The sequence below is a fragment of the Galeopterus variegatus genome, unplaced genomic scaffold (assembly GCF_000696425.1).
Source record: "Galeopterus variegatus unplaced genomic scaffold, G_variegatus-3.0.2 Scaffold1757, whole genome shotgun sequence".
Taxonomy (NCBI): domain Eukaryota; kingdom Metazoa; phylum Chordata; class Mammalia; order Dermoptera; family Cynocephalidae; genus Galeopterus; species Galeopterus variegatus.
In genome coordinates, this window is record NW_007727868.1 from 141,533 (window position 1) to 155,795 (window position 14,263).

Here is a 14,263-nt window from a genome sequence, read left to right on the forward strand (position 1 = left end):
AAAAAAAAAAAAAAAAAAAAAAAAAAAAAAAGATCATGTGATTTTGGAATAGGAGGATTTATCTTGGTGACTTTAGGATGCTGGTTCCGCTGTAGGTATAATTATTCACAGGAAAGAATCGCCAGGGAAGGAATTAAAAATAAGATACGAAAGCACCCACCTTGATTCTCAAATCAATGGCAACAGCAGCAATTCAGCAATTTTGAGCATAGAAAACCAAAATACAACTCTCTAAAGTCAGTGTAAACAAAGCTGAGACCAACCAGATAAAGCATTCTGTGTACAATAAGAAAGCTCTCAATCAAGTAAATATGTGTAAGTTATTAAAAAAAAATACAAATCTTAAATCTTTCCATGAACTTTTTGAATACCCCTTGTACTCTCTCTCAGTTCTGGAGGCCAAAAGTCCAAAATCCAAGTGTTGCCAAGTCTATGCACTCCTTCTAGAAGCTCTAGGAGAGAGCCCATTCCTTGGCATTATGCCACATCACTCCAATCTCTGCATCCATCTTCATATCTCCTATGAAGACATTTGTGATGGTATTTATGGCCCACCTAATCTGGGATAGTATCATCTGAAGATCCTTAATTACATCTGCAAAGACCTTTTTTCAAATAAAGGTAACATTCATGAATTTGGGGATTGGTATGTTCTATCTTTGGGAGCCATTATCAGCCTACCACACAGTGTTTTACTAATTTTTCAGTAAAAAGACCATCATGGATCCATTCCAGGATAACCCAAAACATTCTGAACTGAATTAGCAGGCCCTAGCATTTCCCTAGAGAGATCCTGAGCACCTAGGAAAGCCCCCAAATTAAACTACTGTGTAGGTATTTTTTTTGAGGGAAGCCTAGGATCAGGTAAAATTTTTGTGAGTCAGTAAGAGGTACAATCTGGACTAGTTCCACAGTTCAAGAACCAACATAGTGCCCATGGGATGTTAGCCATTGTCATCACACAGAATTACCTTAAATTTGTGTTAGCATACATCCTGTCTACCCTGCATATTTTATATTTTTCAGTGATGACACAGACTTCACCCTTCCGCTGTCTTAGATCAGGAGTGATATAAATAACAAACTTTATTTTCTTTCTTTGCTTTTCATATTCAAATATGTCTTCACCTCACCCTCCACTTTTAGTTGGACTTATGTGATTCACATTAGAAGAAAATGAGTGCTTCTGAGGCCAAATGGTGTCACTTATTTATGAGATTTTACTTCTGCTCTAAATTGAATGTTTTATTTACTGCTTGGGTGGCTTGTTTTTGTTTTTTAAGAAATGGGAGGAATGGACAGAGATAGAATTAAATGACGAAAACTCATCTGGATGGAATGAAGAACACTGAATATTTGAACAAGTTAGGGATTAATTCAACCCAATGGGTTTTTGGGGTTTTTGTGTTTGTTAGCACATGCAGCGTTAGGGGTGGAGTTTCTGTCTGTATAATTCTCAAAAATGAATTTGGAGCTTCTCCAGCTAGCGCATTTATCCTTTAATTATTTCAAGTAATATGGTATAAGGATATAACCATCTGTGTGGTTTACACGTTTAAGATACAAATTTATAGTTCCCAGAAGTTGATCCATTTACTCTTTATCAGAGCTATTGTGGAAAAAGTTCCCACTTCACTTATTCATTCCTTTGAATTTTCTGACTTCAGTAAAGCATAACTTGAATCATACAGGATTTCAACTGGAGACTTATAGTCTATTTTATTAGACTAAAAGGCAGTGCTTCCTGAAATACATCTTGGGCTCCTTGCAGAAACTGATCCATCTGGTAGTTACTATTTAGCAAACACCTAACAGCTAGCTCTTAATTTTTCAGAAACAAAGAACGTTACTAGCCACTACTGTACCACTGATTTCATCCTACCATTGCTTTCATAGAGGAGGTCACCAAAGAAGGAAGTGGCACTCACTACCCCACCCCCCATCCTTCCACTCTGAACCAGTACAGTATATTCTCATAGTCAGGGTATTCTCCCCTTGGCAGGATGTGGCTAGTGACAGATGCAGAATTAATGACTTGGTTGCCTAGGCCCCCTGCCAAGGCTCTTGTTCAAGGGAGGGTAAAGAGGACAGGTCTCAGGATGTCATCCAAACAGGATGGATACAGAATGCCAACCATGACAGCCCTGGAAAGTTAAGACATTTTACAGTGCTGCCTCCTCCACCACTGTCTGTCAGAAGAGAGCCAGTTGCACACAGTTCATTTCCTCAAGGCTATTATAGCATAAGGAAGGGCTTGTTTCTTAGCTCAGTTACTGCTAAAACTCAGAGGAGCAGTGGAATTAGTCACAATAGACTCAACTGCTTTATCTCACTTTGAAAAGAAAAGTAACAAATTCTAGGAAGCAAAAGATTTTTGTGACCTGCACAAAATAAACACTACATGAGTTAAACCAAAATGTATTTAACGTCTAGCCTTCAGCCTAGTTTGACTCTAATTTCTATTTTCCAAAGGAGATAACCATTAAAAAAAAAATCTGAAATCATCTCCATACATAGACTTTCCCTGCTCTCCTTTTCTGCCATCCTATGTAGGTGAGAGAATCACAAATAGAAGTTTAAGAAAGCTGTCACCTAGGATCCCCAAAACCTATTAAAATGGGGAATGATAAAAGAATAAGAAAAGCCATCAAATGATAGCTTAATTCTTGTTTTTTGGATTGATGTTTCTGTGAAAAAGACATTCCAAGATAGAACTGATAAGCTCTGATAGTTGAGAAACAATAACAATAATATTAATTATCATTTCTTGGATGCCCTAATATGTGCCACACACTGCTCTAAGCACGTTACATTTAACCCTCACAACAATGCTATGAAATATGGGTTATCAGTGTCCTCTAATACTCCTCTAATTCTAATGAATGCATTAAATCAATAGAATAAAATACTAACTATAAATACCAGAAAATAAAATTATTTTTGCTCATAAGTGTGCCTTCAAAGCTCAAAAAATCTATTAGAATTATTCAGTAACTTGATAAAGTGGCCGGGTACAAGATAAATATGTCCAAAATCAATAGTTTTTTTCTATATTCACAATAAGCACTTAGAAGTTGATATGAGGGTAAATATGACAGATGAAAACTAAATGATTTAAGGTATGAAGCTAACAAGAAAGTGATTATAAAATATTACTGAAGGACATAAATCAAGATTGTAACAAATACTATATTCTTAAGTGGAAAGACATCACAAATATATCACTTACTCTAAATTAACATGTTAATATGGTTCCAGTTTGAATTTCAATTGGGTGAGGTTTTGAAATTGAAATTAAATGATCTTAAAGTTCAAGAGAAAAAAGAAATGACAATTATTAATCAGTAGAGTAGAACTGAATGTAGAAGTAGATTCCAGTATATAACAATATATGACCAAAATATATTTCAATAGGAAAGAATGTTATTTAGTAAAATTCTGGCACAACTATCTATCCATCTAAAGAAAATAAAAGTTCAATCCCTATATCATGCAAAAAGTACTTTCCAGACATATTTAAATTGTTCAAGCTATAAAGTAAAATAATAAAAATATGACAAGGAACTCTAAGTGATTAGAAGTGTAGGGGAGATCTTCTCAGCCAATTCAGAAAATTCAGAGGCATGCTGCTGCTACTACCGCCACCCCAGGGACCCACCTGGATCCTGAGGTATGGAGTGGGGTAAGCTGAATTCAGCCACAATCAGATAAAGAGCACACCAGAAACACCATTTCCATGCGGGTAGCCCACTATAGCCAGTGCAATTGCCACAGCTGCCACAGAAGCGGCAGTCACTATAGCAGTAGTCACAGCCACCGTGCAGATGGTATGCCAGATACTCAACTGCATTGACACAGGGAGAGTCACCAGCAGAGACTGAAAAAAAAAAAAAAAAGAGAGAAGAGGTCCTCTCTCTCCACAAGGCACACTCCAGAGTAATAGAAGAAGCATCTGCTATACCACAATAGTGTGAGATGTGAACACACCTCTCTCCATACTGGACAGATCATATAGGCAACAAATCAACAAAGAAACAGTTAATCTATCAGAAGGAGAAAACAAATTCTATGGTTATTAGAGGGGGAAGGGGGAATAGGATGGGGAGAGATTGGATAAAGGGTATAAAGAATAAGTATGATTTGCAATAATGAATGTGCTAATAAAAAATAAAAGAAGGAAAACATGCTATTTTTAAAATTAAAATATTTTATATATTTAAATTAAAATAATAAAATTGAAGATTTTATATATATTTAAAACTTGTCTGGCAAAATATATTACAAAGTCAAGTTTGGGAAAATATAAGACACATAAAAGATAAAGCATTAATATTCATAAAATATAAAGGGTTCTTAAAAGTTGAAAAGAAACAATTCAAAAGAAAAATGGATGAAAGATATGACTAAACAGTTCAGAAGAGCAAATCCAAATGGCCATAAACATAAAAAAAAGATACTGTAACTAGTAGCCAAAAAAAATGCAAATCAAAATACCAAAGAACCCAACATGGGTAAAAGTTTTGCAAAGATTAGTCTGATTCTGTTGCTTATGACAAAATACTTGGAACTGGATACAAAATTTATTGCTTACAGTTTCAGAGGGAGGCTGGGAAGTCCAAACTCCAGGGAACACATCTGGCGAGGATCTTCTTTGGTGCTGGCTTTACAGCAATGCGGGGGGTCTCATATGGCAGAAAATGGCAGAGCAGAGAGAGAGAGCTTCTTATGTGCTCTTCGGTTAAAGCCCTAGACACCATTGTTTTAGTCCGTTTTGTGTTGCTATAACAGAATACCTGAGACTGGGTAATTTATAAAGAACAGAGGTTTATTTGGCTTACGATTCTGGGACAGCTGCATTTGGCACAGGCCTCAGGCCACTTCTACTCATGGTGGAAAGTGACAGGCAGCCAGTGGGTACAAGCAGATCACATGGCGAGAGAGGAAGGTACAGAGAGAGAGGAGGTGCCAGGGTCTTTTAAACAACCAGCTTTCATGGGAACTAATACAGTGAGAACTCATTCATTTATTCCCCCTCCCCCAGGGAGAGCATTAATCCATTCATGAGGGATCCGCCCCCATGACCCAATCACTTTCCAACACTGCCACATTGGGGATAAAAATTCCACATGAGTTTTGGACATGGGGACAACACATCCAAACTCCATCAACCATCAAGTGGATAAATCCATTCACTGTAGCAAGGCCTTCACAGTCTAATCACCTCTTCAAGACCCCACCTTTCAATTACTATAATGTGATTTCCCACCCTCTTAACATTGTTACAGTGGGGACCAAGCCTCCAACACATTAAACTTTGGGGGGACACAATTCAATCCACTGCAAGGACACTACAGTCTCAGAAGAGAGGTTAGAGAGCAAGAAAGGAGTCCTTTATTGCTGATGGAAATGTAAATTGTAGAGCCTTTGGGTAAACCAAAATTTTAATATGCTGTCTGCTAATATCTATTAAAATTCAAAATATGCATATTTGACCCAGCAATCCTGATATTTACACCAGAGAAATAAAAGGATATAGACACAAGATTATTTATTGTCACATTGTAGAAGAAAAAACAGAGTGAATGCCCATCAATAGAATAAGTGAATAAATTATGATTCATCATAACAACATTATGCATAACGGAACATTACACAGTCATTAAAAAGTGAGTTTGATGTTTAAAGGTTGAGTTAGAGGGATTCCTATGAGATATCAGAAGTGAATAAAGCAAAATACAGAGAAAGATGTGGCATGTGTCTGTGTGTCTGTGTGTTCATGTGTATGTACTACATGAGCCTGGAAAAGGTAATGAAGGATACATACCAGGTTGTTAACAGGGGTTACCTGACATGGTGATATAGGAGAGAAGGGGCGAGAAAGCAAAGGGGATCTGAGTAGATGGGAGAAGAAAAGTAAAGGTACAGTGGTGGGAAAAAAACAAAACAGAAGCACAAGGAGGTATAGAGAGTCATCATTGTCAATGGTAAGTAAAAAACAGTTTCTGGAATATGTTTTAAAAGCTATATGAATATTATTATGTAAAATATGGATGTAAATATGTGAGGGGATAATGTGCAATAATAAAAAGTACCATGGATGACTTTGAATTATTTTGTTTTCCTTAATGTTATGCTGTCTTTAAGTAAAAATAAAGTTTTTAAAAATAAAGTCATCATCATACTTAAATCAGAAAAAAAATTTTTTTTTGACTTGGTGTTGTCAGCACCACGCTCAGCCAGTGAGCGAACCGGCCATCCCTATATGGGATCCGAACCCGTGGCCTTGGTGTTATCAGCACCGCACTCTCCCGAGTGAGCCACGGGCCGGCCCTGAAAATTTTGTTTTTAAAGAATAGTTTCATAGCATCATGGATGCATGATGCATCTTCTCAAGGATACATTTTCGTAGATGTATTAGTCCATTTTGTGTTGCTATAACAGAATACCTGAGACTGGGAATTTATAAGGAACAGGTTTATTTGGCTTATGATTCTAGGACAGCTGTGTCTGGCACAGGCATCAGGCTGCTTCTACTCATCACGGAAAAGCAGCAGGCAGCCAGCGGGTACAAGCAGATCACATGGCGAGAGGAAGCAAGAGAGAGAGAAGGTGCCAGGGTCTTTTTAAACAACCAGCTCTTGCAGAAACTAATAGAGCGAGAACTCACTCATTAATGCCCCCTCCCCCAGGGAGAGCATTAATCCATTCATGAGGGATCCTCCCACACGACTCAATCAGTTTCCAACACTGCCACATTGGGGATCAAATGTCCACATGAGTTTTGGAGGGGACAACACATCCAAATTCCATCAGAAGATATTTGCTTATACACAAAAATAACTGAACATATGTGGTAATTAATTATCCATTCAAATTTTTAATTATTACATTGTTTCTCAAAAAGTTATAATTTAAGCAGTATTCAGATACGGATGTGTGTTTGCTTCCCCTGTATTTTCACACATCCTCTTCCACCTCATTCAGTATGTAAACAGCAGGAGATAACCATCTTCAGACAAACACGGAGGCCTGGACCACGACCTGCATCAGGCAGATCTACGGAAGGCTAAAGCCTTTTACCTGTGTTCTCAGCAGCACAAAATCCACTCCCCCAATTCTTGTACAAACCCCAGAGGAGACAACCTCTGTGATGTGTGAGGTAGAATTTCCTGCCCTCAGCCCATCAAACCAGGCCAGCTGATGGCTCATTCAGAACTAAAACCATATAAGAAAAAAAGTTAATGCGAATTTTCTTACCCAGTTAAATTTGTGTGGTAAGGTTCATGCTAGCTACCTTCTTTGCATAATAAAATCAAAACAGAATATAAATTTTGCTATTTAGAGAAAACAGCAAAACAATGCTCTCCCAAGGGCCCTAATAAATCATTCTTCAGAAACATGAATGTGTGTTGGATTTACAGTATTTATATGCCAAACAGAGTAGTAAATGAAGACAGGAAAGCAAAATGCATAAGTTGCAGTAATAATTTTGTGGTTTAGCTTGAGAATGTTCTCTATCAACAGGGGATAGTGATTTTAGTTTTTCAATTGCTTCCAAGATCATTTCCACTATTGATGAGGCCTGAGATGTCTGTAAAGGAGAGTCATTGCAATTGATTTATTTGTCTGGCAAAATTTTGTTAGCAAAATTCACTACTACCTCAAAACTGTCACTAAGTACTCCATGCTTACAACACCAGAAGCAAAAGCCACAATGAAAACCTATCCTGAGCTAACCCTTACTGTTAGAAATCTAAGAGGCAATAATATATTTATGATTTCATGTTTAAGATCTCCCAGATGTCAATGTTTACATCACAATTCAGTAATAAGGGCTGGCTGGTTAGCTCAGTTAGTTAGAGCACGGTGTTATAACATTCAGGTCGAGGGTTTGGATCTCCATACCAGCCAGCCACCAAAAAAAAAGTAAAACCAATTCAGTAATAAAAGAGTAACTTGAAATTAGAAAGTTTTACATTTTGGGCTGGTCTGTGGCTCACTTGGGAGAATGTGGTGCTGATAACACCAAGGCCATGTGTTCAGATCCCTATCTAGGGATGGGCGGTTTGCTCACTGGGTGAGCGTGGTGCTGACAACACCAAGTCAAGGGTTGAGATCCCCTTACCAGTCATCTTTCTTAAAAAAAAAGAAAGAAAGAAAGAAAGTTTTACATTTTACCATTCTATTTTCCTCTTCAAATTGACCACAGTTGGAAAGACTTAAGAGGAAGAGCTATGAAACATAAATTATTCAAGGTTCTTCCTGTTTTCTAAGCTCCACAAGATTAAGATGATAAAAACATCATTTGAAGTGGTAGAGAGTACTGTGAAGTATCTATATATGGTACAATATAATAAAAATGCAAATAAGTTACAATTTGATTACATATGAGGGTACTTCAAAAAGTTAATGGAAAAAGAATTAAAAGATAATATCAATCATGTACATACTCTTGCTATGTATATGTAGGTATAGATAGTCTTGCTAGAATATTGTTTGAGGAATTGAATGCAATTGTGTTTATTGAAAATGACCCACTCACGTATTGAGCATCTACTAAGTATCAATATGTAGAAGTGAATAAAATAGATACTGTCTCCTCTTCTTAGATCTGAATAAAATAGCAAATACTTATTGAATATTTACTATATGTTGTGCATTATTATATTAGTCAATCTTCATTGAGTGGTTATTATATGCCAACACTATTCTAAGTGATTTAAATATGTTAACTCATTTAATCCTCACAATAAATCTATGAGGTAGGTACTGCTATTTCTGTTACACAGAAGCAGAGAGAGGTAATTTGTCCAAGGTTCTGTAAGTGGGGGACATAGGATTCAACCCAAGATGTCTTTCTTTTCTGTACCACCTCTCAACCACTACATAAATGTTTTTTAATTCCCAGTGCAAACTTTTTAGGACAATACTCTTATTCTCTCAATTTTACAGAAAAACTGACAATGATACTACCCACTACACTACACTGCTTAACTGGGAAGATTGTTAAACAAGTGTCAACCAGGCTCCATTTTTAAACTCTGACCCCATTTGACTTGAGAGTAAAGCATTTTTCTTCATACCAGACAACTCCCCCCACCAAAAGTCATATCTGAAAAGACATAATGTACTCAATCAATACCTTCCCGCTATGATAACCACAACCAGTCTTTCCTAGAATCATATCAGTATTTCATTGAGTCTTTCCATTAGTTTCTCTCCTATACGTGAAGTTCAAATAACACACCCACATTTTTGAGGGCACAGACTATTTTCACTCCACACAAATATTTTTCTCTCCCCTGACTCATGAACTATTTTATCTTGAAATTTAATATTTTTAAAAACTTTTTAAAACTTGTTTGTATTTTGCAGATTTCTCCTAAAATACATTCAAAGCTCTGTTTGCTTCATATCACTGATGTTTACCTACTTTGCAGTATCACTGCTACTTATGCACAAAATGTTTGTCAGAATTTCATTCTGATTACCAAGATCTGGTGCATCATAACCATATATATAGCAACAATGTGAATGTACTTAATGCCACTAAACTGCACACTTAAAAATGATTAAAATGGTAACTTTTGTGTATATATTACCACATTTTTTAAAATTTTTATTGAATCATAATTGATTATACATATTTTGGGGGTTCAACATTGACATATGTTGATTATATCAATATTACTTGCATATATATTGCTACAAATCATACTTCTTATATACACCCCTTGTCCAATCTCTCTCCATCCCCCTCATCCTCCCCCTTCCCGTCTCTGATAACCTTATATTTCTTCTCTCCTTCTGAAAGAGTAATGGTTACTCTGTTGATTTGTTGCCTAGATGATCTGTCCAATGCTGAGAGGTGTGTTCAGGTCCCCCAATATTATCATAGAACAGATGCTTCTTCTGTCACTCTGGAATGGGCTTTGTAGAGAGAGATATCGTCCTCTTTTCTTTGGTCTCTGCTGGTGACTCTCTTTGTGTCAATGCACGCCAGTGGCTGGCAGACCATCTGCATGGTGGTTGTGGCATCTAACTGCTTTCATGGCAGCCATGATTATTGTGGTGGCTGTGGTGGGCCACCCACATGGAGGTGATGTTTTTGGCATGCTCCTTACCTATTTGCTGGGGGCTCCTGACTCCATGCCCCCAAACCCTGGGTGAGCCCCATGGTGCTGGCAGTGTGCCTGATTGTGGGAGGAGGGACCAGTCCCCAGATCCATACCTCAGGGCCCTGGGTGGGTCCCATGGCACTGGCATTATATCTGGCTGTGGGAGGAGGGTCCGGTCCCTGGCTCCCTGCCTCAGGACCCCAGGTGGGCCCTGTGGTGCTGGCAGTGTGCCATTTATCCTGAAGACCAAGGTAATCACCAATCCTTTCTCCAGAAGTTTGCACTGGGTTCTTTCTTGCCTGTCTGTTGTCCACATATGACAATTCTGACGGTGGAGGGTACTGTTTTACTGAATACTGCAATCCATTAAACAGAGAGAGGTTATCATTTTAGAGTAATTTTTTAATCATTTTGTCTTCTTATCATAGGGTTGTAGGAATAGTTTATATAATATGCAAACAGCTTTCTTATCAAATATAAGAATTACAAATATTTTCTCTCATAGTAAGTTCTTTCAGGAATTCTTTTTTTTTTTTTTTTTTTTTTTTTTAGGAATTCTTGATAGAAGTTGAAAGTGTCCTTTTCTTCATTCCAAAATTCTTCCAAAGATTAGTGCTCCAGGAAAACCCCATGGCCCGGATGATTGGCAGGACCCAGAGAGAACCCTGTGTCCTTTTCTTCTTAGGCAATATCTTCACTTCTAACCTGTATGTTGTATGGACAGAGGGGTCTCCACCTGAGCTGAGGTGTGCAGACAGATGAGTAAGCCACCACAATTTTTAAAAGTAAGTAAATAAGCTGGTCAACATCAAGGAGTAGGGGAGAATAAAACATTGCCAACCAAGCACTAATATCAATTTGCAAGATGTAACAGTTTTACCTTATAATAGGTTTTAAGTAAGAATATTTTAAGAAAATAATGATCAAATTTTATTTGGTGTCTGAATAGTGATTTAAAATATTTATGTATTCCATGTTATAATCAGTTAAGTATGATTGAACAGATAAATTTCCCTGATTTTTGTTTTAATGAGTGAATGTTCTTTTTCCCCCAAACTATATCTCCCAGATCCAAGCACAGTGCATGGCACATAGTAGACACAATATTTATGGATGGATGAATAAAAGATTATTTAAGACAATGTCCACTGAACTGCTTTTCATAGAAAACAAAGGGAGACTTTGCAATCACATTTACATTTATCAGTATAAAGTGTTAATTATTTTGAGCTTCTCAGACAGAAAAAAAATACTTCTGCTATTGTTGCAGCATCACAGAAAAAAAGGGCTGAAATTGGTCCAATTCAATCTATTTTACTAATACCTCTATCACTATGTCCCAAGTATGGTGTTGCCAAACGAACTGATAATAATTATGAGTAAGTGTTAAGATCACTTTTGAACACATATAATATGCCATGCATATTATTGTGCCAGGCACTATTCTTAGCCTTTACACGTATTAACTCATTAAATCCTTATAGCAACGTTATGATATAGTATTATTATTACGTCCAAAAAGAAGAAACTGAGGCACACCTCGTATCCAAGATCACATAGCTAGAAAGTGGTAGAGCTGGGATGTGACCCCAGGCAATCCAGCTCTAAAGTCTGAGTTTTTAACCACTTTGCTTTATTGATATTTTTATATTTAGTTCTCAGCCACCCTAACAGAATATTCTCATTTACAGGGATAGGGTTTAGAACAGTTAAATAGCTGATGAACTGCAGAACTGAGTCAAACCCAGGAATCCTGATCTCCAAGATTGTGCTCATAATCTCCAGGCAATTATGCCTCTCCTGAGCTAAACCATGTTTTAAAAACTACACATTGTGGTTCATAGTATCATAGTACAGCCAAAAACTGGTGTTTGTATTTAATGCATGATTCATCGTTATTTACTATACTTTTGGTTTCTGATTCAATAGTTCAAGCCTATGATCTGGAGTAAATTACTTAATCTTTCAGCAATTCTGCTTCTTTACATAAAAAGAATGTTATGAAGTTATAATTGCATGTTTGGAATGTTTTCCACTCAAAGAAGAAAACTCCCCAAATATTAAAATGAAAAAAAAAAAAAGCACACCATCTTATATCTGCACAAGCAGTTAATACTCTAAGTACTTCATTTTGTTTTATATAAGCTGCTCCATGTCCTAAAACTGTATTCAAAATCCTTCCAACTATCTTTTGGGCATGACAAAAATATTTAAGCACCTGCCATAACTTAACTCACTAGACTCACATCTGTCTCACCGGAATTCTCAATGAATTTATTAAAGTATTTAATTGAATTTCAATTGGACCCTGCTACGAAAATAAATTGCTTTCAATAAAACAAGGCATAGTGAACTAGACAATAATAATAAAATCATCCAAAGTCTCACCAAAGACAACTATGAACTTTGGTATAATCTTGGTTCAGTGTTTTTTTAATGTATTTTTACATTGTTTCTGAGCATACAAACATATACAATATGCCAATCTGTTTTCCTCACTTAAAGCAAAACATAAACATTTCCAAGCTATTACAAACTCTCTCTAAATATTTTAATGACTGCATAGCAGTCTACGACATGGACATTCGTTTATTTCCCTTCTGCTTTTACTTGGTAGGAGTGGAGAAAATATGCCAAATGGCCGCAGAGTATTTGGGGAACTATAGTTGAAAATGTCTGGGATATAGAATTTGAGGTAGAGATAATGGCAAAATGATGCCAGACAGGTAAATCAGATCCTGCTGGCCAAGTCAAGTAGTTTGGAGTTAAAATTGAGGTGGGAAGGAAACTGAAAGGCGAGTGACAATCAGAGTTGCCTTTTTAGAACATCATTCTCTTAGCAGTGTGAAAAAAGGAGTTCAGTTGGAGGACGTACCTTAGTACAGCAAAGCAATGATGAGTAAGGAGTGAGAAGGTAGCAATGGAAATGAGAAGACATTTAAGATTTGGTGACTGGGAAGGTTAATTCTAGGTGTCCATTTGGTTAGATTAAGGAATGCTGAGAAACCTGGTAAAGCTATCTTTTGGGGTGTGTCCGTGAGGGTGTTTCCAGAAGAGATTAGCATGAGAGCCTGAGTGGACTGGGTGGGAATGACCTGCCCTCAATGTGGGTGGGAACATCCAAACCACTGGGGCCTGGAGAGAACAAAAGACAGAGAAAGGTGACTCTCTCTCTATCCACTCGAGCTGGGATACTCTCTTCTCTCCTGTCCATGGACATCAGAGTGCGAGACTCTTCAGCTTTTGGGTTCCAGGACTTACGCCAAGGACACCGCCGGCTTCCCTGGTTTCAAGGCCTTCGGACTTGGACTGAGCCACGCATGTCCATCCAGTTTGCAGACAGTCTGTTGTTGGACTTCTCTTCACAATCGTGTGAGCTAATTCCCCCAATAAATCCCCTCTCATATGTTTATAACATATCCTATTGATTCTCTCTGGAGAACACCGACTAATATGATGACAAAGTAGATGCAGAGGATGAGAGAAGAAATCATTGAATCAACAAATACTTAGAGGGATACAATACCAAACAAAACAGTTAAATGCCTCTGCCCTCATAAAACTTTGGTTCTATTGAGATCAAATTCCAGAGTTTTGGCTTAGGTAACTGGATATGGCCGTTTGCCAAGATGAAAAAAATATATATATACAGGAGTAGAGAGGTAGAGTTATTGTTGTGTTCTGTTTTGATGGAGACTGAGAGAGGGGGCAGACCTGTTGAGCTCAGGTTTAGAGTCAGAACATGTTAAATTTCAGATGCCTTAAATTTGAGATTTCTTAAAGTGGATTTGCTCAGTAAGCAACCAGATGTATGAATCTGGAATACAAAATTGAGGTATGGGATAGTGTGCCGCTTGGGAAGCGCGGCGGCGCTCCCGCCCGAGGGTTCGGATCCCACATGCAGACCGGTTCCCGCTCACTGGCTGAGCGAGGCGCGGGAGCATCACCGAGGGTTGCGATCCCGTTGCCGGTCCCCGGTCCGGTACGGGGGCAACACTGAGGGTTGCGATCTGTTGCCGGACACGGAAAAAAACAAAAAAAAAAAAAAATTGAGGTATGGGCTAGACTATAGACTGGGGATCAAAAGTCAGTAGTTTGAAGCCAGAGGATAGTGCAGGGTTGAAGAAAAGAGGGCTTAGGGCAGA